The sequence below is a fragment of the Podarcis tiliguerta genome, assembly GCF_965153285.1.
Source record: "Podarcis tiliguerta genome assembly, chromosome: 13".
NCBI classification, from domain to species: domain Eukaryota; kingdom Metazoa; phylum Chordata; class Lepidosauria; order Squamata; family Lacertidae; genus Podarcis; species Podarcis tiliguerta.
In genome coordinates this window covers 5,661,783-5,678,806 of record NC_139546.1, presented here as the reverse complement: position 1 = coordinate 5,678,806, position 17,024 = coordinate 5,661,783, and the positions used below count along the sequence as shown (strand labels likewise).

Here is a 17,024-nt window from a genome sequence, read left to right as displayed (position 1 = left end):
GGGCCCCCAAAAAATTTAAAGGGAAAAAAACCCGGATGTACATTTCCAAAATATAAGATAAGAAACAAATAAAACCTACATACAGCAACAATGTTTTGTGTTGTGTAGGCTCCTGTGATGTAAGTAATGGGCCCCGCCTGCTAGCCTGCTCACTAAAATATCACTGGTTTGCTCATTTCTGTATATAGGGTGCCTACATTCTGCATGGACTGGTTGCATGGTCCATATAGCATATATTCAACACAAAAAACAGCGGCAATTTGTTGTTGACAAAGGACAGCTGGACATATAAAGGGCCCCATTACCTTCAGTAGCTGAGGGCCTCATCAAACCTAAATCCAGCCCTGTTTATGGCATTTACTTCTGAGAAGACATGTATAGGATTGTGCTGGAAGCAAGCCACATTGAACTCAATGGGGAAGATGTCCGAGAAGATATCTTTAGGATTGAGCTTAAGGCCGGAATCCAATATGTGTTTACCTGGGATCATGTCCATTGGGCTCCGTGGGACATCCTTCAGAGCAGGCACACTCTGTTTTGTTCTGTCTTTTAGAAGATGACCCTATGGCAAAACACTTAGATACTATTTATCATCAGCACAATTAATTGTTAACAAAATTGATCTGGACATCCTTCCCAAAAGAAATATCTTCTTCATCAGCTAACACACGTTCACCCCAGGATAGCTGGGAAATTTTTTTGTAGAAGATCATATTGTATAAAGCCTCGGCTGCTGCTTTGTTATCCATAATTGTGAGGTTGGGTTTTTGTTTTTTTGCTTTTAGCCTTTTTATTTTTATTTATAGTTTTCATTTGTATACATTTCAAATTTTTTTGTAAAATTATTGAAATGCATACAAATCTTTTTCAAATAAAGTTCTTTTAAAAATAAAATCACAAACTTATATGGAAATGTGGAGAAACTGAGAGAGAGAAAATAATGGGATACAGTGGTGCCTCGCAAGACGAAAAGAATCCATTCCGCGAGTCTCTTTTTTCGTCTTGCGAAGCAAGCCCATTAGCGTATTAGCGCTATTAGCGCTATTAGCGGTTTAGCGGCTATTAGCGGCTATTAAAGGCTTAAGGGATTAGCGGATTAGCTGCTGAAAGGCTATTAGCGGCTATTAAAGGTTTAAGGGATTAGCGGATTAGCTGCTAAAAGGCTATTAGCGTCTTAGATCAGCTGATAAGCGGCTTAGATCAGCTGTTAAGCGGCTTAGGGGCTTGGGAAAAAGGCTGGGGGGGGGGAAACCCAGGAATCGCAAGACATTTTCGTCTTGCGAAGCAAGCCCATAGCAAATTCGTTTTGCGAAGCACCTCCAAAACGGAAAACCCTTTCGTCTAGCGGGTTTTCCGTCTTGCGAGGCATTCGTCTTGCGGGGCACCACTGTATGTGCCCATCCCTAACTACAGTGGCGCTCAGTTTGGTTTGGGGACAAATAGATAGGGAGGGAACTAGCTTGTACCCTAGTTCCGTACAGGCACCCAATCTATGGGATACCTTTCTATGGGAGGTTCCTTTGGTCAGAGCAGGTTTCTCACAGTGGTGAAGAGCTTTACTTTTAGAATTGTGTTTATCTTCATTAAACACTGGTACCTGATGCTAATTTTAAAGTGCTGCTGGAGCCAAGTTTCATGTTTTACTGCTTCTGTCGCATTTTGCTCTTCTGGTACTTCATTTGTTTAAGTGCCGGTTTTATTGTACCTTGAAAATTTGCATGTATGAATTTTAAAAGTTTTAATAGCTGTTTCGAGAGCCTGTTCTGGCTAAGGTCTATTCGAAATAAATACAAATGTACACACACACACACGTTAGTCGAAAACGCAGGGGCAGAAGACAGTGGTTAAGAAAAGGGAATTATAGTATCTGAGGGCTTTTGCAGCCAAAAGAAGCAACACATTGGAGGAAAAGCTCTAAACAAAATTCATTGAATGCAAAACCCATTGAAATCAATGAGATTTCTTAGTAAATACAGTTGGCTTTAAGACTGGATTACTTGGGAGCAGGGTAACAGGCAGTGTCAGATTTACGTATAAGCTAAACAAGCTATAGCTTAGGGCCCCACTCTCTTGGGGGCCCCCCAAAAAAAATTAAAGGAAGAAAACCTGGATGTACATTTCCAAAACAGTGACAATTTGTTGTTGACAAAGGACAACTGGACATATAAAGGTCCCCATTACCTTCAGTAGCTCAGGGCCTCATCAAACCTAAATCCGGTCCTGGTAACAGGGGAATGATAATTTAAGAGGAGCATGTTTCTTTAGTCACATACTCGTAAAACATTGAAATCTAAGATGTGTACAACCCAAATTAATCATTTGCATCGTGTTACAGACACAGTGGTGGGGGAAAGACTATAGTTTTTTAATTGGACTGGGCTGAAACAACTTGCAATTCTTCACTAACATGGTGGATGGTGCAAAAATTGCCTCCCCCCCCCCCCAAGTTCTATTATGCACCATGAAAGTTTTAGATAGAAGATTATTGCAGGATACAACTTCCAGGGTAATTTCTGCTAGAGGACAAGGGACACTTTTGTTTGCCACTTTTCCACACAAAAACCAAGCTCAAAGCGGCTTGCAAAAAAGAAACAGGGATGCATTTCAAACTAGTACTACAAAAACAATGTCAGAAAAATAAAATTAACAACAAAAAGCCACACTTCAGTACTAAAAATATAACACCATTACTTAGGCAGCATGCAGCACCCAGCAGCAAAAATAACAAGGGAGCTTCACAGTTTCACCCTAGTCTTAGAAGCACCTGTCCCACGATGTTGCTCACAGTCCCTCTCATAGAATCATAGAATTGTAGAGTTGAAAGGGACCCTGAGGGTCATCTAGTCCAACCCCCTGCAATGCAGGAATCTCAGCTGAAGCATCCATGACAGATGGCCATCCAACCTCTGCTTAAAAACTTCCAGGGAAGGAGAGTCCACCATCTCCTGAAAAAGTCCACTTGACTGTCAAACAGCTCTTTCCATCAGAAAGTTTTTCCTGGTGTTTAGCTGGAGTGTCCTTTCTTGTAGCCTTAAGAGGCTCCCAAGACTCCCAAGACAGCACTGGGAAACAGAAAATCTCTGTTTTTTGTTTATTGCATGTTAATCCCCCATTCTTCCAAGGAATGCAGCATAACTAATGTTCTCCCCTAACGTTTTACTTCACCTGAACCCTGTAATGTAGACTAGGCTGAGCAATGGTGACCAGCACCAGGTCACCCAGTGAACTTCATGGCTGAGTCGCAGGAATATGAGGATGAATGGATAGAAAGTTTTCAAGGATATGTCTGTACCCTACCTCTTGCTAGTACAGTCATACCTCTTGTTATGTTCAGTTCAGGTCTTTTCAGGTTGTGTCCCGCGGCGACCCGGAAGTTCCAGAAAGGGTTACTTCCGGGTTTCACTGCTCGTGCATGCGCAGACGCGCAAAATGATGTCACGCGCATGCGCAGAAGCGGCAAATCACGACCCGCGCTTGTGCAGACACGGGTTGCGTTCCTTTCAGGTTGCGAACGGGCCTCCTGAACGGATCCCGTTCGCAACCAGAGATACCACCGTAATGTATTTGGAAAGGGAATGCTTAACATTCCTAAGGTAAAAGGTAAAGGGACCCCTGACCATTAGGTCCAGTCGTGACCGACTCTGGGGTTGAGGCGCTCATCTTGCTTTATTGGCCGAGGGAGCTGGCATACAGCTTCTGGGTCATGTGGCCAGCATGACTAAGCCGCTTCTGGCAAACCAGAGCAGCGCACGGAAATGCCGTTTACCTTCCCACCTGAGCGGTACCTATTTATCTACTTGCACTTTGACGTGCTTTTGAACTGCTAGGTTGGCAAGAGCTGGGACCGAGCAACGGGAGCTCACCCCGTCGCGGGGATTTGAACCGCCAACCTTCTGATTGGCAAGTCCTCGGCTCTGTGGTTTAACCCACAGCACCACGCACATCCCATTAACATTCCTACAGGACACTTAAGACCACGGAGGACTTTGGAGTTTTTGGAACAGTCATTTCTGGTTATTAGCAAAATGCAGGATCAAACTCAGTCGCTGTCTCTTTCAAAGCTATTCGTCAGTTCGCACAATCTCTAAGCACCTATTGGCACCTTGTGCTCTATTCCATGAATCCATGAAACGATGTGTAAAGCCTTCGGTGCCTGTTTGGTAATGATTCCCAGCATATTCAAATACACAATTTCTGCTGGTGGTGGTGTGGGGGGGGGATTGCAGATATCCATTTCATCCCTAGTTGAAAGTGGAAAGAGATGCATCATTGCCTTGGGAGGACGCACACATCTTTTGTCATTTCCACTCAAGCAGTTTTTGCAGCCTCTTAACAACACTATGATGAGTGCATACACCATGGGCAATGATGCTTCTGTCAAAATACTGTCTTCAACACCCTGCCAAAAATAAAGGGGAGGGGGAGACTCTCCCCAGATTTTCTCTCTCTTATTCCTATCTGCCTTCTAGCCAGTAACCTTTTGTTTTGCTGGTCTATGTTTTCCCCCCTACATTGATTGCCCAGTTAGGAAATAGTCCTTCCTCTTCCTCTTCCTCTTCCTCTTCCTCCTTCTCCACCGCCAGGACTACATTTCTAGAGACTAATGCCCTTTATGTATTATTTACCAGAGGCAGTCACAGTGCAGTTGAAGGCGAAACAGATGGTTTCTGCTGAAATTTATTAATTCTGCAGCCTCAATGTTTTTAGAGCATTCTGCAGCCTGAACAAAAGATGACAGAGAGACAAACTTTGTGATTTGCTACTTTGTGGGCCAAAAGAGTCATGACTGGGCACACGAAGCATAAGTCAAGAAAGCTTTTTTAAAATAAATAAATAACAGAACTGTAGAGAAACTGGTTATGATTAAAGGGAGAGTGTAGCTCTCTTCCTGTGGGCGATTTGCTCTCTGAAAACCACACTGACCAAGCTGCCGTTCTCCCTGAGTGTAAAAAGGTGGACAGAAATTGTATCTTGTCCTCGACAGGGGGGAAAGCACCTAGGAGGATGGGTTTTGATAAGAAAAACAGCCCTCCGGGGAAAAGGTTAAGCACCCTTCCACTGTTCTAATCAAATTGCAGCCAGATCAAAGGGGGATGAAAGCATAAGGCAGGGACAACTAGAAGCTAGGAGATACCGCACAGCCAACATGGTGCCACCAGCAAGTATCATATCCACTGTCTTCTTTGGTTTCAGCAACTTGCTGCCGGCAGAAACTATTGGCTTCATCCTGTATCCTTGGACTTTAGCCTGTCCACCTCCCTTCCCCATCTTCAGACAGCCCCACACAGCACATCCTGTCAGCTCTGATTCCACCCATCCATCACCTTGAAACCAGTAGAGGCCAGCCCATTAGGGGAAAGGGGGCATTGCCCCACCAACATCTTGTGTGCCCTCAGCCAGCCTGCCTCCTCACTTGCAACCTGTCCAGGGAGTGGAAGCATTAGGGCCAAATCCTGAGAAGGGAGTCGCAGACACTTGATGGCTGAACCATTGGAGAAGTCACAACCGTGCACAGGCTGTTTAGTATTGCCAATGGCTGAGCAGCAGAAATGCAATTCAGGTGTTGCAACAATGAAGGTGCAACACAAGTAGAAAAGACCACCTAGCCCCACCAAGTCACCACATGATGTGAGATGGCTTTCCTGTGTACTAGGGCAATGGTTGTGGAGGTTCCTTGTGCAATTAAGAATCTGGATAGTTCAAGCTGGACTGATCAGTTATGATTGACTGGGCTAAAGATTTTGGATATAACATTCAAATGGAGGATTGGGAGAAATTGTGGAAAGAAGGTTTAAGATTTACTGCATGTACAACTATAAAAGAAAATGTGATGAAAATGATGTATCGATGGTATTTAACACCTGTGAAATTAGCAAAGATGTACAAGGGATGTAACAAATGTTGGAAATGCAAAGATAAAGAAGGTACATTTTACCATATGTGGTGGGAATGCAAGAAAGTAAAAAAATATTGGGAAATGATATATAATGAATTGAAAAAAAATGTTTAAATATACCTTTGTTAAGAAACCAGAAGCACTCCTACTTGGTATTGTAGGGAATGAGATAAATAAGAAAGATAGGAAACTATTTTTGTACGCAGTAACAGCAGCAAGAATATTGATAGCTCAGAAATGGAAGCAAGAAGAATTACCAACACTGGAAGAATGGAGAATGAAGATGATGGACTTTGCAGAACTTGATAGAATGACAGGGAGAATTCGAAATCGAGAGATTTACTGAAGAATGGGAAAAATTTTCAGAATACATGCATAATTTAAGTGAAAAACAAATAACGCTTGTAACTTTTAATGAAGCTTTGTAAAAAAGAAAGATTAAAATTGGAGTGAAACAAGATTTTATTTGCAAATTAGATGAGATTTCAGAAATGTGTGGGAAATTAAGAAGGGAAGGAGTACCAGCCAAGTTGAGGGAAGTCAAAAAGTGAGAATGGTTTTAAAAAATTGTATGAATTGTATTAATTTGTCTTATTTGTAAACTGAATAAAAATTATATCAAAAGGATAGTTCAAGCTGGACTGAACTATGCAATGTCAAGTGCAGGGCTCAAGGGCCCAATGTTCCTGCACAATATTCATACAGTGATACCTCAGGTTAAGTACTTAATTCGTTCCAGAGGTCTGTTCTTAACCTGAAACTGTTCTTAACCTTTAGCTAACGGGGCCTCCCGCTGCTGCCATGCTGCGGCTGCGTGATTTCCATTCTCATCCTGAAGCAAAGTTCTTAACCCAAGGTACTATTTCTGGGTTAGCGGAGTTTGTAACCTGAAGCGTATGTAACCTTAAGCATGTGTAACCCGAGATACCACTGTACTTGGAATGTCCTTAACAACTGGAGAGCTGAAGTATGGCCCTGTTTGCTAGAGGATGGGGAGGAGATTGGCTTAGCATGCCTCTGGGTGTTCCATGGTTAGGGCTGTCTTAAGCATATGTGGTGCCAGGGTGCAAAGATCTGTCTGGTCCCCCCCCTCCCAGGTTGCCCAGTCCCAGGTGTGCAGTAGGGCAGAGCCAACTGGCTGCCTCAGCATCTCGCTGGCTCGGTCGCCCCCAAACTCGTGGCAGAGAGCCACACGCAGCAGAAGAACCGACCACGGCTCTCCGACCGATGGGCAGGCTCTTCCCCAGACTCAACTCTTGGGCCCCAGACTCTCGACCTGGCACCTCTGAGAGTCCGGCGCCCGGGTGCCCTGCACCCCTAGCACCTATAATAAATAATAATAATAATAATAATAATAATAATAATAATAATAATAATAAATGTATTTATACCCCGCCCTCCCCAGCCAAGACTCAGGGCAGCTAACAACCGATATAAAAACAAGTTGATTGAAATACAACCTAAAAAACAAGATTAAAATACAACATTAAAACATTAAAATGCAGCCTCATTTCAATGGAAACTCAAATCAAAACTTTTTGGGGGATGAAAACGTCAAATCTTCACCAAGGCTAACTATCCAGACTGGTCCTACATGGGCCAGAAAAAAGCCAGGGAAGTCCCCAAATAGGAGTTCCATCACAGGAGGAGAAAGGAAAAAAGAAAGAGGGGAAGCACTCTGTACCATTTAAATGCAGGGTGAGTTGCGTCCTCTCACCGTTATCCGCCGGTAGCCTTTGCTGTTCTTGACAACTACCAACAGGCGATCGGAAGTACGGGAACAAAATGGAAAGAGTCTGGCAACAGATGTATTTTCTTTTCTCCCCCAACCCCCAATTCTCATCACATGTGTTACAAAGAATGCCTCTTTGTGCTCTCAGAGGAACCGGGACATTTGCATATTAATTTAATTGTGTGTGTTCATGCAAAACTCTTTGACTCACAGCAAACTAGCCACAGTTATTAAAATTAATTTGCAAAGGATGGAGCCGTTGTTTTCCGGCAGGGGAGGTGTCTCACTTCTTTTACTCACACGCATACTGAGTCCATGCTATTTTTTGCTGCAAACAGTTGACAGCACAGACTCTGTTGAAGAAGCTAAGCTAACGGGCTTTTAAAAAGTATTCAGCTGCTTCTCCAGCTGAGCGAAAAGAAGGGGAAGCTCTGTTGGTCAGTTTGTCATGGGTCTGCGTGAAAATGTATGCCTATTCAGAGTGAAGACTGGATGTACTGCCTTCTTGATGTCGTCACGTAGATGGATCTTAATGCCTGATGAGATAACATCAACACATTCTCTGTATGATCCCTAATTGGCTGGGATCAGAAAGCAATCTCTATCTAAAAACAAAATCCAAGCTCAAAGATCCCCTTCACTTTAAAAGAAATGCAAGAACGCATGCAAATGCACCCATGCTTCCAGAAGCATGGTTAACACTAGTATTTGCCAGTGTAAGTCCATGGAGACCGAGACCTCTAAAATAGTTTATATTGCTTATAAGGAACTTTTAGGAGCCATTGAACATACAGTAGGGTTAATGTACAGAGTGGTCTTAAACTAATTGAAGGGGAAAGGCAGAAGAAGAAGAGGAGGAGGAAGAAGAAGAAGAAGAAGAAGAAGAAGAAGAAGAAGAAGAAGAAGAAGAAGAAGAAGAAGAATTTGGATTTGATATCCCACCTTTCACTCCTCTTAAGGAGTCTCAAAGCGGCTAACAATCTCCTTTCCCTTCCTCCCCCACAACAAACACTCTGTGAGGTGAGTGGGGCTGAGAGACTTCAGAGAAGTGTGACTAGCCCAAGGTCACCCAGCAGCTGCATGTGGAGGAGCGGAGACGCGAACCTGGTTCCCCAGATTACGAGTCTACCACTCTTAACGACTACACCACACTGGCTCAGTGGCAGAGCATCTACTTTGGATGCAGAAGGTCCCTGTTTCAGTCCCCAGCATCTCCAGGTAGGACTGGGAGAGGACCCAACTGGAAACCTTGAGAAGCCACTATGGGTCTGCGTTGGCTATGCTGAGGCAGATGGACCATTATAAGGTGTCATTCCGCGGGCGGCACTGTGATCTAAACCACTGAGTCTCTTAGGCTTGCCAATCAGAAGGTCAGCGGTTCAAATCCCTGCGACGGGGTGAGCTCCCGTTGGTCTGTCCCAGCTACTGCCAACCTAGCAGTTCAAAAGCACGTCAAAGTGCAAGTAGATAAATAGGTACCGCTCTGGCGGGAAGGTAAATAGTGTTTCTGTGCACTCTGGTTTCCATCACGGTGTCCTGTTGCACCAGAAGCGGTTTAGTCCTGCTGGTCACATGACCCAGAAAGCTGTCTGTGGACAAACACCAGCTCCCTTGGCCTGAAAGTGAGTTGAGCGCCGCAACCCCAGAGTCTTCCGCAACTGGACTTAACCATCCATGGGTCCTTTACCTTTTACCGTTTACTAAGTCAAAGCAAGAATTGTAGCTAGATGTTTGGTGAGAGGGAGCAAAGTCTACTGTGCGGGCAGGATTCTGAATTTTGACTTGCTGGATATATAGTTTTCATCTGTCTCTCTCTCTCTCTCTCTCTCTCTCTCTCTCTCTCTCTCTCTACGTTCTTTGCCATATCAAACTTTTTAATTGAAAACCAGGATAGAAATGTAAAAAATGAGTGAACAAATAACCCATCCCTGTTGACCACTTATGTATACACTGCATACCGTTTTATAATTTCCGCTCCATTCCTGCTTGCCTGTAATTAGAAACTTTTAGGGGAGGCAGCGGAAATAATCTCTAGCCCAGACGCTGCGTGGGGATGTGTGCATACTACATGGTGCTACCGCTGATATGTGGGTTGTAATTTTCAATAAAAAGAGACATCTGAATGCTATGACATCAAGAACTATTTTATATTTATTAGCAATGTCCAAAGGGACCCAGCGCCTGCTCCCCTCCGGTCCTGTCACATTAAACCTGCCTGATCAACAAAAGGAGACTTGAATCAAGAAGTGCTTCCAGAACTTTTCATTATTAATAATGCTTTGCAGCTAAATTGGAAATCTGTTCCTGTAGCCCCGGGGGGTGATTAATTTAGCAGACTAGGAATTTTGATTAAGCAAATGAAATGTCTGACACATGGACTATTTATCAGTTCTTATAATACTGAAAGGCTCTGATCACTCCAGTGGGCAAATGGGGTTTCATTCTTGTCCATCCTGTTTTGGCTGGGTGACATCAAGCATAGGCATGGCTATGGCCCGACCTAAAGTCTCAAATGCACAGTGGCGGCATTTATTTATTTATTTGCATTTTTCTATTTGAAAACTCCAAACGGCTGTGCTCTTTGCTCATGTGCATATTGTGCCTGTGAGGCATGTGGTCAAAGTGAGGATTTGTCAGGTGACTGCAAGCAGAATCCAGTCCCCACAGTCGGAACTGCAGCTCACACTGTAAAGTATTATTGCTGCCATTTTTATGAATCTGTAAGAATCTGTTAACCTTAATAAATAAAGGCCAGGCAACAGCTAGAGCGCAGGTGGGGGAGATCCCGCTGCAAACTGCGCCTACTGCATGGTTGTGGAAGCAGCGAAGAAGGTCTCCTTTGCTGCTTCCATTGAGTCCTTGAGAAATTGGCCAGCAGAGCTTTTCAGGGCAGTCTGTAGGCCATTGATGCCTATATGAGTGGATGGAGCATGGCACACCTCAGAGCCCCTCTGTGAGTTGCTTGATGGATACTTAAAGGACAAAGTTGTTTGTCTCTGTAGCAAGCTAGATGCTGTGACTGAGGAATCATAGAATCATAGAGTTGGAAGAGACCACAAGGGCCATCGAGTCCAACCCCCTGCCAAGCAGGAAACACCATCAGAGCACTCCTGACAGATGGTTGTCAAGCCTCTGCTTAAAGACCTCCAAAGAAGGAGACCCCACCACACTCCTTGGCAGCAAATTCCACTGTCAAACAGCTCTTACTGTCAGGAAGTTCTTCCTAATGTTTAGGTGGAATCTTCTTTCTTGTAGTTTGGATCCATTGCTCCGTGTCCGCTTCTCTGGAGCAGCAGAAAACAACCTTTCTCCCTCCTCTATGTGACATCCTTTGATATATTTGAACATGGCTATCATATCACCCCTTAACCTCCTCTTCTCCAGGCTAAACATGCCCAGCTCCCTTAGCGGTTCCTCATAAGGCATCGTTTCCAGGCCTTTGACCACTTTGGTTGCCCTCCTCTGGACACGTTCCAGTTTGTCAGTGTCCTTCTTGAACTGTGGTTGCATGCGAGGTTTCCAATGCTACATCAAGCCATATTTTGTGGGGTCAGTTTCAGTTTTTGCAGTCTGATGATGTTCCTGTCCATGACTAATTAAAGTTAGCCAGGAGGGCATCTCTGGATGCATTCAAACTCTGAACCCTTTCAGACATGCCCCCCACCTGGCTGCCTTTAAAGAGGCAGTGTGGCCACTCCTGAAAGAAACCACCCTGGACAACCACCCTATTGCAAATATCCTTTTTTGGCAAAGTATTTGAAGGAGTCCTTCCTGGAGGAAATGGATTATCTAGACCTATTCCACTCTGGGTTGAGATCTGGGTTTGGGACAGAATCTGCTTGGTCACACTATTGGGAGAGGGATGGGGAGTGCAACTGTGGTCTCACTAGATCTCTCATCAGCTTTTGCTACCGTTGACATAGTGTCCTCCTGGTCTATCTATGGGAGATGGGTATTGGAGGGCACTGTTCTGCAATGGTTCTGGTTTTATCTCCAGGAACAATTCCAGAAGATAGCATTGGATGAATGCTTCTCAGCCCCGTGGCTCTTAAGCTGTGGGGTGATGCAGGGCAGTATATCGCCTCTGGTGCTATTGCATCTACTTGAAGCTGTTGGGAGTGGTCATCAGGAGTTTTGAAGCAAGGTGTTATAAGTATGCTGATGATACCCAACTCTATTTCTCTGTAACATCTGAATAAGGAATGGCTGAGAAAGTCCTGGGTGTCAGGATGCTGCCAGCAACTCCCATGGCTGGTTGCCCAGGAATGTACAAAGACAAGGAATTTTCTTAGCACCCACTTTTTATTCACTATTTACAGAGAGAGGCTTTAGAACCCAGCCTCTTGGATAATGATGTTGTCCCGAGTGAATCTCCACCCCCTCCGTCTCTCCCACTTCCTTATTTGTCATCCTCATCACCTCCTCTATGGGTGCTGAGAAGAGCCCTCTGTCTTTGAGCTCTTTGCTCTCCTACTTTCAAGGCTCACCAGGTTCTGGGAGAGGGAGGGTTTGGAATGCTATCTAAAGACACTGTGTCCATCAGCTGTCATTCCCCTGGTACTTCCTCTTCCTCCTCCTCTCCCATTATTTCCAAGCTTTCCCCCTCATCTGCCTCTGAGCTGTGACCTCCTTCAAACTCCTGTTGTAAATCTAAACTGTTTTCTTCTTCTCTGGAAGGGTCAGGCTGGGGAGGTGGTCTCCACCATTCCTCCTGTGCCCAGTCCCTGACACTGGATACAGTAGCGGGCTGCATGGGGGCATATTATAATACTATTTTATATATATATATATATATATATATATATAATAATAATAATAATTATTTAGTACACTGGGTCTGAATCCTGGCAAGGTGCAGGCTTTTTGAGTGAGTGGTTCTTTGATCCAGAAAGTTGTTAAGTTGCTGACCAGTCGAATCAGACTTGAATCAACTCTGGTCCAACAGAAGCTCTTTTAAGCAAAGACCAGGTAAGACCCAAGTCTAGCTTCACCATCTTACACACAGAATATCCTCAACAAAAAGCACTCTTTCCAGATAATGCCGTCACTCTGATTTGGCATCAGGATAGAAGTCACCAGCCTTTTTTTCCTTTTAAGAAAATTATCAGCAACAACTGAAGGAAGAGTGAAGACAGAAGCGCTAAGCCGAGTAAAATAATTGCCCGTTTGCTTTCCATACCAATTGCCAAAATGAACACCCAACTTCTCAGCCTGCGAATGGAATGGTGAACTTCAGGGTAGCATTTGACTGAGTCCTCCTTTTTAGTTAAAAGTATAAAATGTGGACTTCAAAGTAATTGGCCACCTAATCACAGAAAGCTGCTGCAGCTGTAGAAATTGCAAAGCATCTTCTCACTTGTCTGCAAGTTATTCCCCATGCACACACAGAGAGAAATATACAACTTGTTGGTTTGTTGGTTTTGTTTTTGGCCACAAAGGACAAATGCAGCAGATGGAGTTTAATTCTGGAGAATTTTCAAGGGAGACAGCCATGGGACAGCCCTAAAGTAAGAAAATGTCAAGGAAAATAGAACCAAATCTGAGTCATTGTTTTTCTATTACATTAGCATTGTAATATGCAAAAGCTTTAATTGTACAAAACTCAGTTGCAATTTTCTGTGCACACTAGAAATATGATATTCTCATATCTTTTGTAGCCTCAGTGAAAAGGGAGAGGGGGTGTTGAAATAGGAAAAGATTTGTGTACAAAATCCTATGACTGAGGCAGAGTTTAGTAGAAATTCTCGAAAATATTTGTAATATTTAAACAAGCAAGTTCCATAATGATACTATATTTGGCCTTAATTTTAATTTAAGGGTATTAAATATTAACCATTCTGTGAGGATGACATGCAATCCATTATATAAATAATTTGCGTGAGTTGTGTGAACCCAATAACCTGTACATCTGCTGACGTAGATTAGCTTTAATTTACTGCTACAGCTCTTCAATAAAATGGCAATTATTTTCAGGAGGGTTGGGGGAGGGGGAGGTTTAAGACAATGAAGTAATTTCCAGTAATTTCTAAAAAATTTTAAGTTGGAGACAAATAAAATAAGAGAACAAGTTGTGTTCTCTTACTGCAATGGCATAAGAAGGGGGAAATAGGTTATGGACCCCCCCCCATGGAATTAAGTCTGGAGTTTAAAAAAGAATCAGGGATTCCAGGCTGATGAATCAGGGATTTATGGCAGAAAACATTATATGAAAAGGGGCTTCAGAGTGTTTCTTTATTAGGACAGAGAGGGAGAGAGAGAGACACAGAGAGAGAGAGACTTGTTTTTTGACTTCCATCACTGACTCTTCTAAGGCTCTCTGTTAAAGGGGAAAGAGAGAAAATATCTGTGAAGACATGCTGGAAGTCCATGTCTGCAGTATGATATAATTTCAAGACATCCATTGATTCATTTTTTAGAACCAGGACTGAACTAATCTCAGTTCAAGAAGGACACTGACAAACTGGAACGTGTCCAGAGGAGGGCAACCAAAATGGTCAAAGGCCTGGAAACGATGCCTTATGAGGAACGGCTAAGGGAGCTGGGCATGTTTAGCCTGGAGAAGAGGAGGTTAAGGGATATGATAGCCATGTTCAAATATATAAAAGGATGTCACATAGAGGAGGAAGAAAGGTTGTTTTCTGCTGCTCCAGAGAAGTGGACACGGAGCAATGGATCCAAACTACAAGAAAGAAGATTCCACCTAAACATTAGGAAGAACTTCCTGACAGTAAGAGCCGTTCGACAGTGGAATTTGCTGCCAAGGAGTGTGGTGGAGTCTCCTTCTTTGGAGGTCTTTAAGCAGAGGCTTGACAACCATATGTCAGGAGTGCTCTGATGGTGTTTCCTGCTTGGCAGGGGGTTGGACTCGATGGCCCTTGGACTCTATGATTCTATGATTCAGACCATGAGCTTTCCTTTGCACTCTCTACAGGCAGAATTTCAGGAAGTGGAGTATATAACCCTGTTCTATTAGCCCTCTTCAGGTGCTCAGTTTGAATGGGGCAAGTTGGAACACAAGAGTTGAAGCTTATAGGATCATAGAATTGGAGAGTTGGAAGCGACACTGAGGATAATCTAGTCCAACTCCCTACAATGCAGGAATCTCAACTCACAGTCCCCCATCAAATTCAAAGCCATATCGGACCTTGCTTAGTTTTGCAAATGTGCTAGCAGATTTATTACTGTGCCACTAGGAGAATAGATTTGTTCAGTGGAATCCCTGATCTGGACCTTGCGTGGATATAAATGTGCTTTCCACCCCAACAATACGTTTTAAAGCTTTCCAGTCTTAAAATTGTTGTTGTTTAGTTGTGTCCGGCTTTTCGTGACCCCATGGACCAGAGCACGCCAGGCCCTCCTGTCTTCCCGCAGTTTGGTCAAACTCATGCTGGTAGCTTCGAGAACATTGTCCAGCCATCTTGTCCTTTGTCGTCCCCTTCTCCTTGTGCCCTCAATCTTTCCCAACATCAGGGTCTTTTCCAGTGAGTCTTCTCTTCCCATGAGGTGGTCAAAGTATTGGAGCCTCAGCTTCAGGATCTGTCCTTCCAGTGAGCACTCAGGGCTGATTTCCTTCAGAATGGATAGGTTTGATCTTCTTGCAGTCCATGGGACTCTCAAGAGTCTCCTCCAGCACCATAATTCAAAAGCGTCAATTCTTCGACGATCACCTTCTTTATGGTCCAGCTCTCACTTCCATACATCACTACTGGGAAAACCATAGCTTTAACTATACGGACCTTTGTCGGCAAGGCAAGGTGATGTCTCTGCTGTCTTAAAATTAGTTACATATGAATATCACTAAGAGCAAAATACAAAGTAACACATTGCACTCAAGTAGCAGGCAACGTGGTTCAGTCCTTTAAGTCCTTTAATACAACCCAGGAACCTTTCTCTGATCCCAGAGAGAGGCTCCCTTATGTTAGAAGCTCCTTCTCCAAACACGCTGAGCTGACTGTCTCTCTGCTGGCTTCCCACAGCACAGAGATGCTGAGCTTTTCAGGTTTCAACTTCCTGCTGGCACAGGATGTTTGAAGCTGAAGCTGATATCCAAGTTCTTGCTTGAATGGTGATTCAGGATGATCCAGGATGATGCATCAGATAGCCTAAACCTCCTGAAATGGAAAAACATTTCCATTTTTCAGCTAGAGTGGAGCCTATTGCTTAGTTGCAAACTTCCCTCCTCAATAGCATCTGGTTGAATTTACCTCCATGAACTTACATCGTTATGTTAGCCTTTCCCCATCCCTTCTCCACATCAACAACACCTGCTGGCAAAGGCGAAGAAACATATGTAGGAAAACATTCAAACATGCAGTTCACTGACCTACAGTCTAATATAGAACAGACTCAGGAACTCTGCATCTGCTGATGTTAAAGATTGGCTGAGTTAACATTAGGACCCGCACTACTTAAGGACGGCTTTCCCCCCCTGCTCTGCATTTTGGATGGGTGCATGTTTACATGAGATGAGAATTATAATCTATGATCATACATGGTAATAATATCTACTATTCATTGAGCCATCTGCTGCGACTGATTTAATGCTGAGAACTGCCATACAGCAAAAGAATGAGGCATTTTGGAAAAAATCACAAGAAACAGATCCCAAGGAAAAATTAAACATGTCCTTTGCAAGGCCCTTTGTAAATCTCCTTCCAGAATGAGAGATCAAGACAAAAGACATTTCTCAAGTTGCCTTTTCTCCCTCATCTTGGAACAAAGTGCTCTCTTTGTTAATTCCCAGCACTTTCTGACTTTGCGAGGGGGGGGGGGGCAAAAGAAGGAATTGTGATGCCTGAGGAACGGTGATGCCTTAGGCAGAAAATTCAAGTGCCAACCCCCACGGTGGTGGTATGAAAATAACCAAAAACTGAATCATTGATCATTTGCTGCTACTGGCCTTTCATCATACTCAAAACCTGCCACATGAGGGAGAGCACCTCTCTCTGCCTAATGGCAGGACTAACTTAGCGGGGTGGCACAGAAAAGCACTTGAGATGCGATCAAGGTTTTGTCACAAAGCCTTCCTTTCATGTAAACAGCATAATGATTCTCCTTTTAAAAATGCTTACACTTTTCTCTCATCCTTTACAAAGGCTGTAGGGACACGGGTGGCGCTGTGGATAAAACCTCAGTGCCTAGGACTTGCCGATCGTATGGTCGGCGGTTCGAATCCCCGTGGCGGGGTGAGCTCCCGTCTTTCGGTCCCAGCTCCTGCCCACCTAGCAGTTCGAAAGCACCCCTAAGTGCAAGTAGATAAATAGGTATCGCTTTATAGCGGGAAGGTAAACAGCGTTTCTGTGTGCTGCGCTGGTGCCGGCTCGCCAGAGCAGCTTCGTCACACTGGCCACGTGACCCGGAAGTGTCTCCGGACAGTGCTGGCCTCCGGCCTCTTAA

The 17,024-nt window shown here is 44.0% G+C and overlaps 1 long non-coding RNA gene across 1 annotated transcript in view; it reads left to right on the top strand.

Moving 5' to 3' along the window:
- The window catches only part of LOC310661666, a 651,353-nt gene that overhangs the window by 533,006 nt on the left and 101,323 nt on the right, over positions 1–17,024 (top strand). Inside the window, exon 3 of the long non-coding RNA XR_014504023.1 lies at positions 5,787–5,891. This is a non-coding gene — a long non-coding RNA (uncharacterized lncRNA). The remainder of the gene's footprint in view (positions 1–5,786; positions 5,892–17,024) is intronic.